Source organism: Rhinopithecus roxellana, chromosome 17, assembly GCF_007565055.1.
Source record: "Rhinopithecus roxellana isolate Shanxi Qingling chromosome 17, ASM756505v1, whole genome shotgun sequence".
In the NCBI taxonomy this organism is placed as follows: domain Eukaryota; kingdom Metazoa; phylum Chordata; class Mammalia; order Primates; family Cercopithecidae; genus Rhinopithecus; species Rhinopithecus roxellana.
In genome coordinates this window covers 27,482,658-27,494,806 of record NC_044565.1, presented here as the reverse complement: position 1 = coordinate 27,494,806, position 12,149 = coordinate 27,482,658, and the positions used below count along the sequence as shown (strand labels likewise).

General features: G+C 44.7%; 1 pseudogene across 1 annotated transcript; it reads left to right on the top strand.

Annotated features, from left to right (window-relative positions):
• The first annotated feature begins 527 nt into the window (after positions 1–527).
• LOC104674416 lies at positions 528–1,815 on the top strand (annotated as a pseudogene). Its single transcript, XR_749640.2, has one exon. The product of XR_749640.2 is annotated as a glyceraldehyde-3-phosphate dehydrogenase pseudogene (transcript).
• Positions 1,816–12,149: the final 10,334 nt, after the last annotated feature.

Below are 12,149 nucleotides of genomic sequence, written 5' to 3'. Positions count from 1 at the left end.
CAAATTACAATCCTTACTACAGAAAGAGCTGTTGTGGGCCGGGTGTGATGGCCCATGCTTGTAATCCCAGCACTTTGGGAGGCCAAGACCAGTGGATTGCTTGATCCCGGGTTCAAGACCAGCCTTGGTAACATGGAGAGACCATCTCTAAATTTTAAAAAAGAAAGGGCTCTTGTGAATCGATAAGAAAAGACAGGTAATAATATTATTAATGAATTCATGAAAGAAATTTAAAAACTTATAAAACATATGGAAAAGATAAACAACTTTACTAATAATCGAAGAAATAGAAACAAAAATTCACTCATTAGATTAACAACAATTTTTAAAAAATTGGTTTAAGAAACAAAGCACAAAACAACTAGTGTTGACTGGGATATGGGAAAACAAGCAGGCATTGGAAAACACTGTGTGTGACAGGAAAAACAGAAACAGCCTTTCTGTAGTACAGCCTGACAGTATCTATTAAAAATTTAAACACACATGCTGCTTTACCCAGTGATTTCATTTCTAGAAAAATTTGCGGCTCTCTGCTCCTCCTGTTCGAGAGTCAGCCGCATCTTCTTTTGCATCGCCAGCGCATCCCTGAGACACCATGGGGAAGGTGAAGGTCGGAGTCAACGGATTTGGTCGTATTGGGCGCCTGGTCACCAGGGCTGCTTTTAACTCTGGTAAAGTGGATATTGTTGCCATCAATGACCCCTTCATTGATCTCAACTACATGGTTTACATGTTCCAGTACGATTCCACCCACGGCAAGTTCCATGGCACCGTGAAGGCTGAGAACGGGAAGCTTGTCATCAATGGAAGCCCCATCACCATCTTCCAGGAGCGAGATCCCTCCAAAATCAAGTGGGGCGATGCTGGCGCTGAGTACGTCGTGGAGTCCACTGGCGTCTTCACCACCACGGAGAAGGCTGGGGCTCATTTGCAGGGGGGAGCCAAAAGAGTCATCATCTCCGCCCCCTCTGCGGACGCCCCCATGTTCGTCATGGGTGTGAACCATGAGAAGTACGACAACAGCCTCAAGATCGTCAGCAACGCCTCCTGCACCACCAACTGCTTAGCACCCCTGGCCAAGGTCATCCATGACAACTTTGGTATCGTGGAAGGACTCATGACCACAGTCCATGCCATCACTGCCACCCAGAAGACTGTGGATGGCCCCTCCGGGAAACTGTGGCGTGATGGCCGCGGTGCTCTCCAGAACATCATCCCTGCCTCTACTGGTGCTGCCAAGGCTGTGGGCAAGGTCATCCCTGAGCTGAACGGGAAGCTCACTGGCATGGCCTTCCGTGTCCCCACTGCCAACGTGTCAGTGGTGGACCTGACCTGCCATCTGGAAAAACCTGCCAAATATGATGACATCAAGAAGGTGGTGAAGCAGGCGTCGGAGGGCCCCCTCAAGGGCATCCTGGGCTACACTGAGCACCAGGTGGTCTCCTCCGACTTCAACAGCGACACCCACTCTTCCACCTTCGACGCTGGGGCTGGCATTGCCCTCAACGACCACTTCGTCAAGCTCATTTCCTGGTATGACAACGAATTTGGCTACAGCAACAGGGTGGTGGACCTCATGGCCCACATGGCCTCCAAGGAGTAAGACCCCTGGACCACCAGCCCCAGCGAGAGCACAAGAGGAAGAGAGAGGCCCTCACTGCTGGGGAGTCCCTGCCACACTCAGTCCCCCGCCACACTGAATCTCCCCTCACAGTTTCCATGTAGACCCCTTGAAGAGGGGAGGGGCCTAGGGAGCCCCACCTTGTCGTGTACCATCAATAAAATCCCCTGTGCTCAGCCAAAAAAAAAAAAAAAGAAAAATTTGCTAAGAAGGCTGGGTGCAGTGGCTCATGCCTGTAATCCCAGTACTGTGGGAGGCCGAGGCAGGTGGCTAACTTGAGGCCAGGAGTTCGAGACCAGCCTGGCCAACATGGTGAAACCCTGTCTCTACAAAAAATACAAAAATTAGCCGGGCATGGTGGTGCATGCCTGCACTCCCAGCTACTGGGAGGCTGAGGCGGGAGAATCGCTTAAACCCAGGAGGCGGATGTTGCAGTGAGCTGAGATCACACCATTGCACTCTAGCTTGGGTGAGAGTGAGACCTTGTCTCAAAAAAAAAAAAAAAAAAAAAAAAAATTGTCAAGAAAATCACCACCTACTTGTGCAGAGAACTCTGTAGAATTTTATTCGTAGCTCTCTTGTTTACAGTGGGGAAAGGGATAAGATTTCCTGCTTGTTTAATAACAAAATATATTATCTTTGTAATAATAATAAGAAAGCTATTACGATTAAGGGGAAACACGAAGGATATGATTGAAGTTTTCCAAAGATGGGTGATAGAGTATTTCCCCTATGTATACCACAGAGAAAAGCGCTAGTACCTTATGAATCTGACATAACTTGGGGGCTCTGGAAATGACTTAGCACTGGAGCGTGTCCAGCCAACATCAAGGTCAGACAAAGATCGCTTTCAGTCAGCACAGTGTTAATAGCTAAGAAAGCTGAGCTGAGGCTCAGTTAGATCTAGTGTCATAAAAGACAGAATCTTTTTCTTTCTTTTTGTTGAATTGGAGTCTTGCGCCCTGTCACCCTGGCTGGAGGGCAGTGGTGTGATCTTGGCTCACTGCAACCTTTGCCTCCCGGGTTCAAGAGTCTCATGCCTCAGCCTCCTGCATAGCTGGGATTACAGGTGCCCGCCACCATGCCTGGCTAATTATTTTATTTTTAGTAGAGACAGAGTTTCACCATACTGGTCAGGCTGGTCTGAAACTACTGACCTGAAGTGATCCGACTGCCTTGGCCTCCCAAAGTGCTGGGATTACAGGCGAGAGTCACCATGCCTGGCCTAGATTCTTAATTTTATATTTTTGGAGTGCTGTTGTGCGACTCAGCTCACTGCAAGAGTAGATTAGAAAACAATTTTTCTCTGGTCAAGAAAGTTACCCCAAAGCTTACAGTTTTCTTGCCCTGTTTAGGACATCAAGCAATTTTGGACAGTAACCATCTCCTGCTAAAAACAATTCATATGTTCAAGTGCGAACCCTTACTTCCTCAGAATGCATTTGGAAATAGGGCCTTTGAAGAGGTGATTAAGTTAAAATGGGGTCATTAGGGTGGGCCCTGATCCAGTATGACTGCTGTCCTCGTAAGAAGAGATCAGGGCACAGACACACAGAGGGAAGACCACGTGAAGACAAAAGGGAGGCCAGGTGCTGTGGCTCACGCCTGTAATCCCAGCACTTTGGGAGGATTGCTTGAGCCCAGGAGTTCAAGACCAGTTGAGGCAGCATACTGAGACCCTGTCTTTACAAAAAATTTAAAATAAAAAATTACCCAGGCATGGTGGTGTACACCTGTAGTCCCAGCTACCCCAGAGACTGAGGTGGGAGGATTGCTTGAGCCTGGGAGGTGGAGACTGCAGTGAGCTATGACTGCACCACTGCACTCCAGCCTGGGTGACAGGGCAAGACCCTGTCTCAAAATAAAAACAAAAACAATGAAAAAAAGGGAAAAGGTGGACATCAGTAAGCCAAGGAAAGAAATATCAGAAAGAACCAACTCTGCCAACACCATAATCTCAGACTTTCAGCCTCTAGAACTATGAGAAAATAAATGTATCTTGTTTAAATCACTCACTACAGTACTTTGTTATGGCAACCCAAGTAACTAATACTCTTAGCTAAGTAATTTCAGCATGCCTTTCCTGACTAAATACATTCTTGAATTCTACTTTGAAATAGCTTTAATGTCCTGTTGAATCTCTCAACTAGTGTTCGTATGTAAGTCATGTTTTTAGCCTTTTGAACATTGAACTTTGACATGACAAAAATTTTAAGGCCAGGCATGGTGGCTCATGCCCGTAATCCCAGCACTTTGGGAGGTCAAGGTGTGAGTGGATCACTTGAGGCCCAGTAGTTTGAGACCAGCCTGGCCAACACGGTGAAACCCCGTCTCTACCAAAAATACAAAAATTAGCCAGGCGTCGTAGCACATGCCTGTAGTCCCAGTTACTCAGGAGACTGAGGCAGGAGAATCACTTGAACCTGGAGGTGGAGGTTGCAGTGAGCTGAGATCGTGCCACCACACACCAGCCAGGGCAAGAAAGCAAGACTCCATCACACACACAAAAAAATTAATCTTGTTTTCCTCCTATTGGACGTTTACTAAATCTGAGTACACATTTCCAAATATTCTTTTGTTAATTCTTTTGCTATCTGGGATATCAATCAATATGCTGTGAGCCAATATGCTCATCAGCTTTAATTGGATCTTCTTCTGTTTTTAGCATCCCACAGGAACTTCAGTTAGAGTACTCTACGGCTAGTTACCTTCTAACTTATTCAGACAATTCTCCTTCCTTCTTGATGGTATCTTGGTCAAAGGGAGCTCTCAGAGTTTCGTCAGTTAAGGACCCAAGCCTCAAAAAGATTTCTGGATGAAAGGGGGCAGGCAGGCAGAAGAAAGGGAGGTGTTTCCAGGCTTAAGAGAAGTGCCTGGAGAGAAACTGCTTGGGTCTCTGCATGGTGAAGGGGGTTGTGGCATTAAGTATCCTGTAGCAGCATCATTCTGTGCTGTTAGCAGACATAAAATCTAAAATAACTCTTTTGCAATTCATCTGGGACCATATCTTTCTTAATCTCACCAGTCAGAGTCTGACACTTTACTCACAGCAAGGCCACCCCTAATTATATAACTAAAACAGCTATTCCCCATCACCAGAGTGGACTAAATTTCTTCCATTTACCAAAGATAGAGAACAGGCCCCCTCTTTGCAATGAGATGGGAGGTAGTTGTTTTTATTAAGAAAAACATGGCCCTGTCAGGCGTGGTTTTTGACAGGCTCACCCCTGTAATCCCAGCACTTTGGGAGGCTGATGCAGGCAGATCATAAGGTCAAGAGATCGAGACCATCCTGGCCAACATGGTGAAACCCCATCACTACTAAAAATACAAAAATTAGCTGGGCATGGTGGTGCCCACTTGTAGTCCCAGCTACTCGGGAGGCTGAGGCCGGAGAATTGCTTGAACCTGGGAGGCAGAGGTTGCAGTGAGCCGAGATCGAGCCACTGCACTCCAGCCTGGCAACAGAGGGAGACTCTGTCTCAAAAAAAAAAAAAAGAAAAGAAAAGAAAAGAGAAACAGGGTGGAGCACAGTGACTCATGCCTGTAATCTTAGCACTTTGGGAGGCCAAGGCAGCCAGATCACAAGATCAAGAGATCGAGACCATCTTAGCCAACACGGTGAAACCCCATCGCTACTAAAAATACAAAAATTAGCTGGGTGTGGTGGCACACACCTGTAGTCCCAGCTACTTGGGAGGCTGAAGCAGGAGAATCGCTTGAACCCAAGAGGCAGAGGTTGCAGTGAGCTGAGATCGTGCCACTGTACACCAGCCTGGTGACAGATTGAAGACTCTGACTCAGAAAAGAAAAAGAAAAATGAAAAACGTTAGGTGATTTTCTGTAAGACAAATTGTATTAGTTTATTCAAGGCACTAGGCACCAATAAGGAAACACTTAGCCCAATGAAGAAAATAACATCAGGAGGTTTAGAATAATAAATTAATCAATAGTGAATGAAATAATTAACTTAAAATTTAACAAGTAATTAAGATAATGAATGAATAATGAGTGGGTACTCACGGAGAGGCAGAGTACAGGCTGGTAGGGAGTGCGTGAGGAAAGTGGGAGTCAGTTTGAAGACTACGGCCCTGGCCCCAAGTGCATAGGCCCTGGGAACGGAAGCAGATAAATTATCACCTTTATTTTCTTTAATCCCCAAGAAGAAATAAATATTCAATAAATATGTTATTTTGTATTTTCATCCTTGCCAGCAGAAGGTCAATAATAAACATGTTACATACCTTTGTCTGGAAGGCGTTGTGCTGTCTACTATCCAAGAATGGTGGCAGCCGGCTCAGCTCATTGCTGAGCTCATGGCTCGGGATCACGAGAACGGACACAGTGTAGGTGCACTGAGCACCCGCTCATGCCAGGCACTGACCGGCAGTATCTCATCTTGTGGAACCTTCACCAACAGCCCTGAAGAGAAGCTGTGTCATCTCCCTTTGGAGGGGAGGAAATGAAGCTCAGAGAGTTTAAAACTCTGCTCACAATTATTTAGAGGCCAAGTCAGGGGCAAAATTTCAAGTTGACTCCCAAAGTTCATGCCATACAGGCACTAGTAAGTCTGATACGCATCCTCAGATGAATGATGTGTGTCCTGGAAACAACAAGCATTTTTCTTAACTGTCTAATTTATCTCATAGGTAACAATATTGTAACAATAATTACACAGCATTTTTAAAAATTATAAGCAACAAAAACCTATCATTGAAATTTGAAGGCCAACCAATGTTATCCCTGCCTTACTGTCTTACAGCCTATGCCTTCTTCCCGTCTGTTTGCTTTCATTCACAAACATTTCACTTCATTTGTTGTTTTCCTTTTTTCCTATACGTGTATTTCTTGCAGTTATTTTGCTTCTTGACCCTGGCCATGCCCCTGAAACTCTACCTTTGCTGCACTAAACAAATTTGATTTTGACATTGTGTAATGTTGAGTGTTCTTCTATTACTTTTCCCCAGATCAGGAGGAATGTCCCCCTACTAAGAATGCATTCATCAACTAATATTTAGTGAGTTCCTAAAAAGCACATCAGGCAGTAACAATAAGGCCTCAGTTCTGAGAATATAAAAAGGAATATAGGCTAAGCTCAGTGGCTCACACCTGTAATCCCAACACTTTGAGGCTGAGGTGGGAGGACCACTAGAGCCCAGTAGTTTGAGACCAACTTGGGCAACATGACGAGACACTCATCTCTACAAAAATTACAAAAATAGCCAGGTATGGTGATACGCACCTGTAGTCCCAGCTACTTGGGAGACTGAGGTGGGAGATCACTTGAGCACAGGAGGTTGAGGCTGCGGTGAGCCATGATCATGCCACTGCATTCCAGCTTGGGCAACAGAGTGAGACCTTGTCTCAAAAAAAAAAAAAAAAAAAAAAAAAAAAAAAAAAAAAAAAATCCCACAGTCCTTGACCTTAATAAGCTTCAGATCTGGTAAGGAAAGAGAAGTAAACAAATTGAAATACAGCTGATAGCAACTAGATAATTCAGACCAACCTGACTGATGAAAGCAACTTAAAAAGATGCATAAAATATTTTGTTTTGTTTTTGTTTTAGAAAACTTACGAACATCCGGGAGTTAACATCACACTGAGATGTTACCAGGCCAAGATCCAGAGAACTGAGTATCTTAGACGATTTTGTGGTGCTATAACAAAATACCCGAGACTGTGCAATTTATTTAAAAAAAACAGACATTTATTTCTCACAGTGCTGGAGGCTGAGAAGCCCAAGATGAAGGTGCTGGCAGATTTTGTGGTCTGATAGTGCTGGCAGATTTCGTGGTCTGGGGAAGGCTGCTCTCTGTTTCCAAGATGGCGTCTTGGTGTTGCCTCCTCATGAGGGCAGGGCCCTGTGTCTTCACAGAGTGGAGGCTGACAGGCAAGTAGCTGAACACTGTGCAAAGCCTCTTTATAAGAGCACTAATCTCATGAGCAAGATCGCTCATGGTCTGTCACCTCTTAAAGGCCCTACCTCTTAATACTGTCGCATTGGCAGCTCCTGAATTTTGGAGGGAACACATTCAAACCATGGTATTCCACCCTTGGCCCCCCAAAATTTGTGTCCTTCTCACATACAAAACGCAACCACATGTCATGTAATGATGGGGATATGTTCTGAGAAACACACTGTTAGGCCATTTTCTCATTGAGCGGATGTCATAGAGTGTGCTTACGCAAACCTAGATAGTACAGCCTACCACACACCTAGGCTATGTGGTATGGTCGACTGCTCCTAGCCTATAAGCCTGCACAGCGTGCTACTGTACTGAGTACTGTAGGCGACTGTAATACCATGGCAAATATCTGTGTATCTAAACAAGTAAACACAGAAAAGTTACAGTAAAAGTACGAGATAAAAGATGAAAACATAGTACATTGCACAGCACACTTACCATGAATGGAGCTTGCAGGACTGGAAGTTAGTCTGGGTGAGTCAGTGAGTGAGTGGTGAGTGAATGTGAAGCCCTAGGACGTTGCTGTTTACTACTGTAGACTTTATAAACACTGTGCACTTAGGCTACACTAAATGTATTCTAAAAGTTTTTCTCTTCAATAGTAAATTAACCTTAGCTTACTGTAACTGTTTACCGTACACATTTTTGAATTTTTTACAAAAAAATTTTGACTCGGCTGGGTGTGGTGGTTCACACCTGTAATCCCAGCACTCTGGGAGGCCGAGGCGGGTGGATCACCCAAGGTCAAGAGTTCGAGACCAACTTGGCCAACATGGTGAAACCCCGTCTCTACTAAAAATACAAAAATTAGCCAGGCGTGGTAGTGCACACCCACAGTCCCAGCTACTTGGGAGGCTGAGACAGGAGAATCGCTTGAACCTGGGAGGCAGATGTTGCAGTGAGCTGGGATCACACCACTGCACTCCAGCCTTGGTGACAGACTGAGACTCTGTGTCAAATAAATAAATAAATAAGTAAAAGTTGACTCTTACGGTTACACTTAGCTTAAAACACAAATACATTGTACAGCTGTATAAAAATATCTTTTTATTTATATTCCTATTCTATAAACTTCTTTCTGTTTTCAATTTTAAAATTTTCTCTAACTTTTTAAACTGTTTTATAAAAAACTAAGACCCAATCATACACATTAGCCCAGGCCTACACAAAGTCAAGATCCTCAGTATCACTCACTGTCTTCCGCCCCTTCATCGTGTCCCACTGGAAGGTCTTCAGGGGCAGTAACATGCATGGAGCTGTCATCTCTTGTGATCACAAAGCCTTCTTCTGGATACCTTCTGGAGGACTTGCCTAAGGTTGCTTTAAAATTAAGTTTTTAAAAAAATAAGTAGGAGTAGTATGCTCTAAAATAATGATAAAAATTATAGTGTAATCAAAAACATAAACCAGTAACATATTTATTATCATAAAGTATTATGTGTTATACATAATTGTATGTGCTAGACAGTAGGTTTGCTGACACCAGCAACACCTGGGACAGGTAAGTGATGTGTTGTGCTGTGATGTTACTAGGCAATAGGAATTTTTCCTAGTAAAATCTTAGTAAATTCCTAGTAAAATCCTACAGGGTCACCGTCATATAGGTAATCCATCATTGCCTACAGCATCATTATGTGTCGCACGATTGTACATTCATTCTCTCCCAGGAGCCTCAAGCACCTTAACTTGTCCCACGATTAACTCAAAAGTCTAAAGCCCAGACTCTCATCTAAGTTAAATATGGGTGAGACTCAAGGCAGGATTCATCCTGAGGCAAATTTCCCTCCAGCCTGCGCCTAAGAAGCCAAACAAGATTTGTGTCTCCAAATTATAATGGATGGCACAGGGACAATACACTTTCATTCCAGAAGGGTGAAATAGAAAAGAAGAAAGTCATAACAGGCCCCAGGTAAGCCCAAAACCCAATAAGGCAAACAACAGTAAATTTTTTTTTTTTTTTTTTTTTTTTAGACGGAGTCTTGCTCTTATCTCCCAGGCTGGAGTGCAGTGGTGCGATCTCAGCTCACTGCAACCTCCACCTCCCGGGTTCAAGCAATTCTCCTGCCTCAGCATCCCAAGTAACTGGGATTACAGGCACCCGCCACCACACTTGGCTAGTTTTTGTATTTTTAGTAGAGACAGCGTTTTACCATGTTGGCCAGGCTGCTCTCAAACTCCTGACCTCAGGTGATCCACCTGCCTCAGTCTCCCAATGTGATGGGATTATAGGCGTGAGCCACCGCACCCAGCCACAACATTAAATCTTGAGGCCTGAGAACAATCCTCCCTGACTCAATGTCATGCCTTCTAGATACAGTGGGATGGGTGTTGGGCTTCTAATGCTCCACAGGACCCTACCCCCAAGGTATTGCTGGGAACAGCCCATAATGCAGCTCTCAGCAGTTGGAGTTGGGTACTTGTGACTCCCGGGCTGGCATTGCACACTGGAAGCTCTACAAGTCTGGGGTCTTGGGGACAGCCCTGCCTCCATTGGGTCCACTAAGCATTGCCCTAGTGGAGATTCTCTGCAATGAGCCCACCCTGCAGCAACTTTCTGCTTGGTCCTCAAGGCTGTCCATGATATCCTTTGAAATCTGGTGGGAGAAACCATCCCTCCACAGCTCTTGCATCTGTGCACTTGTGGAGTTAGCACCACGCAGATGTTGCAAAGGGTTATGGCCTCAGCCTTCAAGAGCGGTGGCTCAAGCCACACCTGGGCCCATGTGAATACAACTGGGTCAGTGGAGGAATGCTGCACAGAAACATGGAGCATGGAGTCCCAAGGTGCCCCTGGGTTGTGAGCCCTGAGGTCCCACAGGTGCCCTGGGCCCCTCCCTTGAAATCTTTCTGCCCTCAAGGGCCTGGCATTCTAGGCCTATGTTGGGCAGGTGACCTTCTAGGTCTCCACAATGCCTTCAAGGTTGTTCTCCTATTATCTTGATGAATAGCGTCTGGCTTCTTTCTATCCCTATCAATCTCCTTAGCAAAGGTCGCCAGGCCACGCTTTTTTATTCTTTACATGGCCAGGCTGAGAGCTTTCCAGATCTTTACATCTGCTTCCCTTTTAATTACCAATTCCATCTTTAAATCCTTTTTCTCTCTTTGCACTCTATTGTAAGCAGTTAAGAGAAGACATACAGCCCCTTCGACATTTTGCTGCTTGGAGATTTCTTCCACTAACTACCCTAGTTCATTGCTCTTGAGTTCTGCCTTCCACAGACTCCTGCAACATCAACATAATTCTACTAAGTTATTTGTCACTTTGTAACAGGGATGGCTTTTCTTCTAGTGTCCAATACCTCGTTTCTTATTTTCATCAGAAACCTCCTCAGGATGGTCTTTCCTGTTCATATTTCTTTTTAAATTTTTATTTATTTATTTATTTATCTATTTATTGAGATGGAGTCTTGCTCTGTCACCCAGGCTGGAGTGCGATGTCATGATCTCAGCTCACTGCAACCTCCACCTCCCGGGCTCAAGTGATTCTCCCACCTAGATGCTCCAATCATAGCACTCTAGGCTTTTTACAGCATTCACTTCAAAACTGTTCCAGCTCTACCCATTACCCAGTTCCAAAGCTACTTCCACAGTTTTAGGCATTTGTTGCCAGTGAGTTGGTGCCTCACTTCTCTGGTACTAATTTTCTTTGTCTGTTTTTTGCTACTATAACAGAATACCACAGAATGGGTACTTTATAAAAAACAGAAATTTATATTCTCACAGTTCTGGAAGCTGGGAAATCCAAGATAAAGAAACAAGCAGTTTGGGTTGTCTAGTGAGGGGTGCTCTCGGCTTCCAAGATGATGCCTAATTTTATATCCTCTAATTGTATATCCTCTGGAGGGGAGGTGCACTGTGTCCTCACATGTAGAAGGCAGAAGGGGAAGCCACCAAAAGCTGTACGAAGGCTGTTTTATAAGGGCTGTAATCCAAAACCCTCATGAATTTTGAAAAGAGAGCTTTTTTTGTTTTGTTTTGTTTTTGCTTTTGTTTTGCTTTGAGATAGGGGTACCCCTCTGTCGTCCAGGCTGGAATGCAGTGGCTCAATCATGGCTCACTGCAACCTCTGCCTCTAGGTCTCAAGCGATTCTGTTGCCTCAGCATCCTAGGTAGTTTGGGCTACAGGCATGCGCCACCATGCCTGGTTAATTTTTGTATTTTTCTGTAGAGATGGAGTTTTGCTATGTTGCCCAGGCTGGTCTTGAACTCCTGGGCTCAAGTGATTTACCCACCTCAGTCTCCCAAAGTGCTGGAATTACAAGTGTGAGCCACACGCCTGGCCAAGTGGAAGCATTTACATCCTAGCAATGAACCATGCATTTGGAGTCACTTTTGTATGAGGGTATCTGAGATGGGACTAGTGGTTCAGAGACTAAGCTGCACTTTTGAGAGCCTTATGAAAATGGGGATAAAATGTCAGAGTCCAGGGATGGCTAAGTTTGGGTCCCCTGCTAATTAATCCCCTGCTTAGGCTGGAACCACAAAGGTCTGATCCTGAGAAGTAAGAGTAAATAAAAAGGAAATCAGTGTTAGCATAGACTACAACCAAATTTTGAGTCCTT